Below are 8,503 nucleotides of genomic sequence, written 5' to 3'. Positions count from 1 at the left end.
TCTCTGTGAAGTCCAGGCCTTCTGTCTGGAGCAGGGAGGTTTTTGTCTGGGCTCACACTGACTTCCCCTCACTGTTTTGGCAGTGCAGTAATACATAGACGTGTCCTTGGGTTTCAGGCTCTTCATTTGCAGGTACAGGGTGTTCTTCACATTCTCTCTGGAGACAGTGAATTGGCCTTTCACAGCTTCTGCATAGTATTTCTGACTTCCTTCATACTGCCACCCACTCCAGCCCCTTCCCAGGAGCCTGGCAGACCCAGTTCATGTTGTAGCTACTGAAGGTGAATCCAGAGGCTACACAGGAGAGTCTCAGAGAACCCCCAGATTGCACCAAGCCTCCCCCAGACTCCACCAGCTGCATTTCACTCTGGACACCTGCAAACACAAAAACATCAGTTCAGGAACTATCACATATCCAGCATTCCTCTCACATCCACTCAGTGTCTCTCATTCTCCACCAATTACCTCTTAAAATAGCAACAAGTAAAACCCAGCTGAGCCCAAACTTTATGGAGAGATTTTGTGTTCTGTCCTGATCAGGGACTGGGGACACCTGAAATCCTGGTCTGAGTTCTTGTCCCAGAGCTTCAGGGTCAGAGCTGGGCTGCTTTTTATGAGCAGAGGGGCCCTATTTGCACGTCCTCATCCTATATATTGAGTTCTGGTTTTGGATGGTGACATTAAGAACATGGTCTCAGAGTGAGAACTGTCCAAAGAAATATGTCCTTAAGAATTTCCCCCTATCTATTGCCAGCTTGACTCAGTTGTTCAGAGTTTCCTCCTGTAACTGAAAGGTTGCAGGTCCAATCCTGTCTGCATGGGGAAGCAACTAATATCTCTCTATCTCCCTATCTATTATCTGTCTATCTATCTGTCTTTGTTTTTATCTCTTTATCACTCACAGTAATGAAAAATATCCTCTGGTGAAGATAATAAAATTATAATATGAAAATTAAAGAACTACTCCCTTCATTTGACTCTGTGGTCTCCCTGGAGACCACACAGATCTAGGAGATGGGTATATGACCAAGGGCAGTGAATTAGAGGTAATTGTCATAAAAAGAGAATGATTTATAATGACAGATCTGTTTGAAATCACTATCAATGAACATATTAGTGAAAGTAAACTCTCACAATCAGAGGGGCAATTTAAAGTGTAGGAGGTTTGTGTTCAAGAGCCAGAAAGTACCATCTGACACCACTTCCTATACAAAGTGATCAAGGAATGAACTCAGACCAGAATGTATCCCTAGAGCTCATGGATTTATCGTTGGTGGAGGTGGAACATCTGTGTGGATCATTGGGAGACACATTTGTGATCTCTACAGAAAGTCAGACAGTGCTCCTGAGTCATGTTCCTTTAGTGGAGTTTGGTGTTGAATGTACAGCAGTGTCACTGCCTTTTTTTTAGTCTGTAGACTCTGTGGGTCAAATATTGGGGACAGAGAAGGAACTCACTCAAGACTAGATCTGCTTAGATGTAGATGATGATGAAGCTATAGATTGTAGAGTAAGTGTATATACATTATAGTAATTTCATTATGGAAAACCTTGATCCAACCCCTAATAGGGTATAACATAAAATAAATGAAATAATAATTGGTATGAAGAGCATCATTTTCTTCATCCACTGATTACAGAATAAAATCCTTTAGATAACCTCCCCTTGTTGGGCTGTTGTGTCTAACTTAATGTAAAATGGCCAACTGTGGTGGTTCAGTCTTATCTTTACCATAAGCAATTGTGTTTCTGTGGACTTGTGATATAGTTCTAGCCAGAAAAGCAAGAAACATGGTCACCTCTGATTTATTTGAAGTAAATTTCAGAAATTTCATCTCCAACCTCCTTCATCCATTTTTATGTCTGCACATGACACTTGTGCATGCTTTCACCTCATCCAAATGAGATGCATGTTACCTGGGGATGAGGTTTCATGCTGTGTGGATCAGTGCGCAGAGTGGGAAGTGATCCTCCCAGGTACATGGGTCATGGGATTAAGCAACCCTGTTAGGTACCCATACTTCCAGGGTTCCTGGTCTTTATATGGTACTTTTAATCCTCATGTAGCAAGTTTAGTTTGCCTCATGTTACTTTCCTTAGAAATTGCCTCACACTGTCATCCAGATATTAATATATTGGGTTTGCCAAAACAATCTTTTGATTTTCTGGTAAGATGGGTCTAGTAACTCTCATCTGACTCTAATTTCATTTAAAACAACTTTTGTTAGAATATGGTAGCAGAGTTCCATATCACCATGCATTTAAAAATTCATCAAGTCCTGGCTGCTGTAGCTCAGTGGATGGAGTACAGGCTGTGAACCAAAGGGTCACTGGTTTGATTCCCAGTAAGGGCACATGCCTGGGTTGCAGGCCAGGTCCACAGTATGGGGTACATGAGAGGCAACCATACATTGATATCTCTCCTCCTTTCTTTCTCCTTCTCTTCCCCTGTCTCTAAAAGTGTATAAATAAAATCTTTTTAAAAAATTCATCAAAATTGGTGAATTCTGTGTAGCCATGTTTATGTTGATAAAAGAATAAAGTACATATGAATAGCATATTAAATTTTATTACTTCAAGAAAGACAAAAATTCAAAAAAGATGGGAAAATGATTTATGCAGTGTATGGAGAAGGTGCTATGACTGATATAATATCTCAAAAGTGGTTTGAGAAATATTGTGGTGGAGATTTCTCACTGAAAATAATTCCACAGTGAGGTACACCAACTCAAGATGATAGTGATCAAGTCAAGACATTAACTGAGAATAATACATATTGTACCACGCAGGAGATAGTCAAAATACCAAAATACACAAATCAACAAATTTATGGGTGTGTCTTGTTTTACAGAAAATGCATGTTTATTTTTTTCAGAAAAAAACACATAAATTTTGCTGAATACAACAATTTGAAAATTTACCCATCTTCTTTACTCAGCTTTTATTTAAAAAAAAAGAAAAGAAAGAAAAAATCTTACCATTTGGGTAAGAGTGGAAGGACCTGGGGGACATTATGCTGAGTGAAATAAATCAAAGAGAGAAACACAGGTACCATATGACCTCAGTTACATGTGGAATCCAAAGAACAACATAAAAAAAAACAAGAAGAATTAGAAACAGACCAATAGAACAAGAGAACAGACTGGTTGACTCCAGGTGGGTGGGGTTTGGGATCTTGGGTGAAAAGGGTGGAGGGATCAAGAAATAGAAACTAAAGCAAAAAATAGTCTCCTTAACAAATGATGTTGGGAGATCTGGACAGCTACATACAAAAAAAAATGAAACTCAATCAACAATTTACACCATACACAAAAATAAATTCAAGGTGGATAAAAGACTTAAATATAAGTCAGAACACCATAAAAGTCCTAGAGGAAAACATTGGCAGAAAAATCCCAGACATTCCACACAGGAACTTCTTCATGGATATGTCCCCTAAAGCAAGGGACATAAAGAAAAGAACAAACAAATGAGACCTTATCAAATTAAAAAGCTTCAGCATAGCTAAAGAAAACAGCATTAAAATGAAGAGAGCCAACTATATGGGAAAACATATTTGCCAATGACACCTCGGACAAGGGTTTGATCTCCAAAATATATAAATAAGTCTCACAGCTCCAGTCCAGGAATACAAAAAAATAAAAAATTAGGAAGTCTTGAAGAGACAGTTCTCCAAAGGGGACATACAGAGGGCCCAGAGACATATGAAAAGATGCTCAGCATCACTAGCTATCAGAGAGATGAAAATTAAAACTACAATCAGATACCACTTCACACTGTGAGAATGACCATCATAAACAAGTCACCAAACAAGTGTTGGAGAGGATGCATAGAAAAGGGATCCCCAGTGCACTGTTGGTGGGAATGCATACTGGTGCAGCCACTGTGGAAAAAAGCATGGGATTTTCTCAGAAAACTAAAAATGGAACTGCCTTTTGGCCCAGAAATTCCACTGCTGGGATTATACCCTAAGAACACTGAAACATTAATCCAAAAGTCCTATGTACCCCAATATTTATAGCAGCATAATTTACAAGATCCAAGTGCTGGAAGCAACCTAAGTGTCCATCAGCAAATGAGTGGATCAAAAAACTATGGCATATTTACACAATGGAATTTTATGCAGCAGAGAGAAAGAAGGAGCATATACTCTTTGTGACAGCATGGATGGATCTGGAAAGCTGTATGCTAAGTAAAATAAGCCAGGTGGTGAGGGACAAATGCCATACAATCTCATCTTTTACTGGAGCACAGTCAACAATAGTAAAAAGCAAACAAAATTTAACCACAGACATGAAATTAAGAACAATCTAACAATAGCCTGAGGGGAGGGGAGGGGGCAGTGGGGAGAAGGGTTTTCATGAACTACTATAAAGGACCACAGACAAAACCAAGAGGGAGGGTGGAAGCAAGGGAGGGAGGTGGGTTTGGCTGGGGTGGGGGATGGGGTGGGTAGAAAATGCTTAGAACTGTAATTAAAAAACAATAAAGAAATTTAAAAAAGAAATGCAAACTGGCAATTAGAGATTAAATACTGGGATGTAAACTATACACAATCGATAAAGTCAATACTATTCTAATAACTCTATGTGGTGACAGGATGGTACTGTGGATGTTCGGCTATATCATTATACATTGCGCAAACGTCTGACCATTCTGCTGTAGGCTAGTAGCTCATTTAAAATAATTTACAGTAGCCAAGAGCTGGAAGCAACCTAGGTGCCCGTCAGTAAATGAATGGATCAAAAAACTATGGTACATATACACAGTGAAATTCTATGCAGCAGAAAGAAAGAAGGAGCTCCTACCTTTTGCAACAACATGGATGGAACTGGAAAGCATTATGCTGAGTGAAATAATCCAGGTGTTGAAGGACAAATACCATATGATCTCTCTCACCTTTAAAAGAACCTAAACAACAAAACAAACAAGCAAGCAAAATATAACCAAAGACACTGAAATAGAGAACAGGCTGACAGTGACCAGAGGGGAGGGAATTTCAGGGGAAATGGGGGAGGGATTTAGAGGAACATATATAAAGGATACATGGACAACAACTGAGAAGGGTGGAAATGGGAGGGAGGGGGAAGCATGGGGGGTGGGATGGGATGGGAATAATAGACAGAATACTGTACTTGAAAAATAATTAAATAAATTTTTAAAAAGAATAAAATAATATATAGAATGTCAACTGGAATTGAAAGATAAAAATGAAATTTTCTCAAATTTCGTGGAGGTGAAGGAAAGGTTTTTGGGCAGAATGCAACAGACAGGAGGCATGGCTGAATTCCAGGACTGCGCTTACATGTTTTATCTTTATTGGGAAACTTCTGAATATTATATAGTTTTATTAGAGGTTCCCAGTGAGAACCCCATCCTAGTATTAATTGCTGGTGGTTCAGAACCTCAGTAAAACAAAACAAACACAACAAAATAACAACAACTAGGGGCAGCTAACCAGGATGTATAATAATCTGACTTGCTAAAGGGCTTTTCCTGCTCCTCCTAGTCATTTCAGTTCTGTACATGATAAGCATCCCATGTCATCTTGGGGTGTGTGCCTGCGATCAGTCTGGACATCCAACCAGGTTGTGTGGGTCACTCTGCCTCAGTGCAGTGTCCATGATGTCATCAATGACCTCCATCACTGTGGGTACATGACATCATAAATTGGGTTCATATACCTCTGGTGCCCACTGTCCACCAAGCACATGTCCTGCTGCTGGCAGCTTAGAGGGTGAGCAGTGTGGGGCTGGACTGACTGTTGGGTCCAGAAAAGCCTCTGGTTAGATTCAGTCTGTGTGTGTCAAAGGTTTAATAATTCATTGAAATTGGGCACAAGAGTGTTTGAAAGAGACTGTGTGTTTTGTCCACATGGGAATATGTTCTTTCCTTACAACAGAATTGTCTGTGTCAGTGACTTCGGAGGTGTGGGGAAACTCAGAGAAGTTCCCTGAGGGAAACTGCTACAGAAAGAGCAAAGCAGACAGGAAACCTCCAAAGCTTCTAAATGTACCTCCTCCTGGAATTTTAGGGACCCAGAGTTCCCCACAGTTGTCACAACCTGGGTCATGTACAAGAGGCCACATCTGGTAACAGTGAGCATCTGGAACTGTTCCCTCTCCACTGGCCCCCATTTTTCCCCGACTCTAATCCAGGGCAGTAAGGGACATACTCAGTGAGGTTGTAGAACTAATTTTCTGTAATTAGGGCATGAATGGGAGTCAGTATCTAGTGTTACCACACTCAAGGGCTGTACATACCTGTGGACCCAGAGTCTTCAGGACAATGGAGAAGTATGTGCATCACCTGTGATTTGGTCTTAGATCAGCTGAAGTGAGTCAGGTACAACTTGAAGAGACACAGACACCTGCTACTAAAATCTGTGTAGCTCCCAGGACAACTAACACGGATGCGCACAATCACTGTTCTGCCCCTTCTGTGATCAGAGGCATTTTTCTCTTTCCCGTGGCTGCAGGGGCTAACCTCGCTGGGAACCCCAGGTCTAGTTCCCCATAATGCAACCACACAGCCCAGAACTTGCCCAACTGTCTTCAGGATGGAAGCCCTCCTGGGAGTCACAGTCCAAAAACTCAGCTCTGTGGCTTGATGCCACCTTTGCATCTGCTAAACAAGCCTAAGTGGATCAAAATAAAATTAGGTCCACTTGCCACTCTGATCTCACTAGCCCCTCTCAGGCTCCAAAGGGCCAAATGACATCCTTACCCCTCTGTAGTCTAACCACGATAGTGGGGCCAAATATCCAGTCTCAGTCATAACCCAATGCTTTGTAAGACAGTAGGGCTAGGACGAGGCAGACCTAGAAATTCAGCAGGTGGGGGTGGGGTGCTAGCCATGCACATGAACAAGGCAACACAGGTGCTCTTCATCAAGTAACACAGTCCCGACTCCCAGTGGTTCTCTGCCCACAGCCCTTCCAGAGAATAAAGGTTCCTCAAAGTTACTACTGGGTGAACCAAAAAGACACCTTCTCCAGGCTGAAACTGCCACATGGACCCTCCAGCAGTCACAGATTCTTGTCTTGTAACAATGGCATCTCTCCCTCCCTGGGATGCTGTATTCAGACTCTCCCAGATGGAAAAAATGCCCACAGATTTCCCACTGCTCTGAGCTAAGAGTACTCCCATTGCCATCTCTAACACTGTTCATGGGGGACCCCTGCATGGTCTGAGACCTTATGTCCCCAGTGGGAAGCTCCTTGCCACAATATTCCTTGGACTTCCCAGATACTTCAACTGTGGGAGAAGGCCCACCTTCTCCTTCTCTTCCCATTTCCCCCCTTCTTCCTGTATATAAAGTTTCAGACCAGCTACACTCCAATTGGGTTTTCATGTTGATTGTTCTGATCCCAGAAGTGGATGGAACTTCAAGTTTTCTTCTTCACTACTGCTTCTGTAACATGAAATCCAATCTTTAAAAAATCGACTTTGTGTTCAATTGAATTTTGCCACTTGGAGGGACATAAACCCACGAAATAGTGACATCCTGGTGTGAGACTTCTGTCCTTTGTAACTGATATTGTGGTGGTGAATGTTTATGAGACAGACCTCAGCACCTCCCTTGTCTTTTCCACTGACAATGATGTGGTTCTTCTAGGAAAAGAGAAAAACAAGATGGGTTTCTCAGCCTGTTGGAGTTAAGAGGAACCCCAGAGCCTGTCAAGAAATGACATATCCCCATGTTTTTGTACCCTGCAGAGGAGGGGCTCAGCTGCCATTCACCCAAGTTCTTTACAGAAGGACCCTGGACCGTGTATCTGTGCCCTCTGTGAACCATAATATGAGGCTATGTATGGAAGGCCCAAGCTGGTTATGGTGACAACCACCTAGTCTGGTGAGGTGCCCTTTGGGAGGTGAGCATGCTCTTAAGAAATAAGTTGTAATACCTATCATTGTCCCACCAAACATCTGAGAGACACTTATGGGCCTTCCCTGGGCAATGACAGATCAGCTATCAACCATACCAGTAGCACACAGTGAGAACCAAAAGAAGGAGCAGGTCAGCATGAGGGTCTGGGTGTGTCACACCAGACCATGGACAAACTCCTGCAGGTGACTATATTGCATCAGTATAACCACTGTGGAGAAAGGACAGGAAGAATCAAAGGCTCTTGGGGAGGAGAGCAGGAATTTTTTCATCTCTGAGTATGTCCCAGACTGGAGCACTCACAATAAGAGATAGTCAGCAGCAGGACATCAGACCAAAGTGTATCCATGGTGGGCACGTGAGTTACTGCCCCAGGCCCAGTGCCAAGGTTTCCAGCACAGTGAAGATATAGTTGTTTGAGATTTTCAGTTACTCCCATGGTTTTGATCCCTATGGAGACTCTGGGGTGCTCAATAGGGGACCAAGTATGTACTGGAGGATCACTGGGGCTTTAGCTGTTGGCTGTACATCTTCTCTACTTAGGCACAGCTCTAATGAGAGCCAGGACATTAGGGTACAAAACATTAAGAAGGGCACTGTGCTGTGGAGGAGACAA

General features: G+C 42.2%; 1 long non-coding RNA gene across 1 annotated transcript; it reads right to left on the bottom strand.

The window, feature by feature from the left end:
* Nucleotides 1–242: 242 nt before the first annotated feature.
* LOC118976559 (uncharacterized) lies at nucleotides 243–505 on the bottom strand. Its single transcript, XR_005064306.1, has 2 exons — nucleotides 466–505; nucleotides 243–375 (listed from the first exon to the last, which is right to left on the bottom strand). It is a non-coding gene; the product is annotated as an uncharacterized LOC118976559 (long non-coding RNA).
* Nucleotides 506–8,503: the final 7,998 nt, after the last annotated feature.

Source organism: Sturnira hondurensis, unplaced genomic scaffold, assembly GCF_014824575.4.
Source record: "Sturnira hondurensis isolate 20B ecotype Veracruz unplaced genomic scaffold, ASM1482457v3 Scaffold0021032, whole genome shotgun sequence".
Classification (NCBI taxonomy): domain Eukaryota; kingdom Metazoa; phylum Chordata; class Mammalia; order Chiroptera; family Phyllostomidae; genus Sturnira; species Sturnira hondurensis.
The sequence above is the reverse complement of the archived record's forward strand: the minus strand, read 5'-3'. Positions and strand labels throughout refer to the sequence as shown.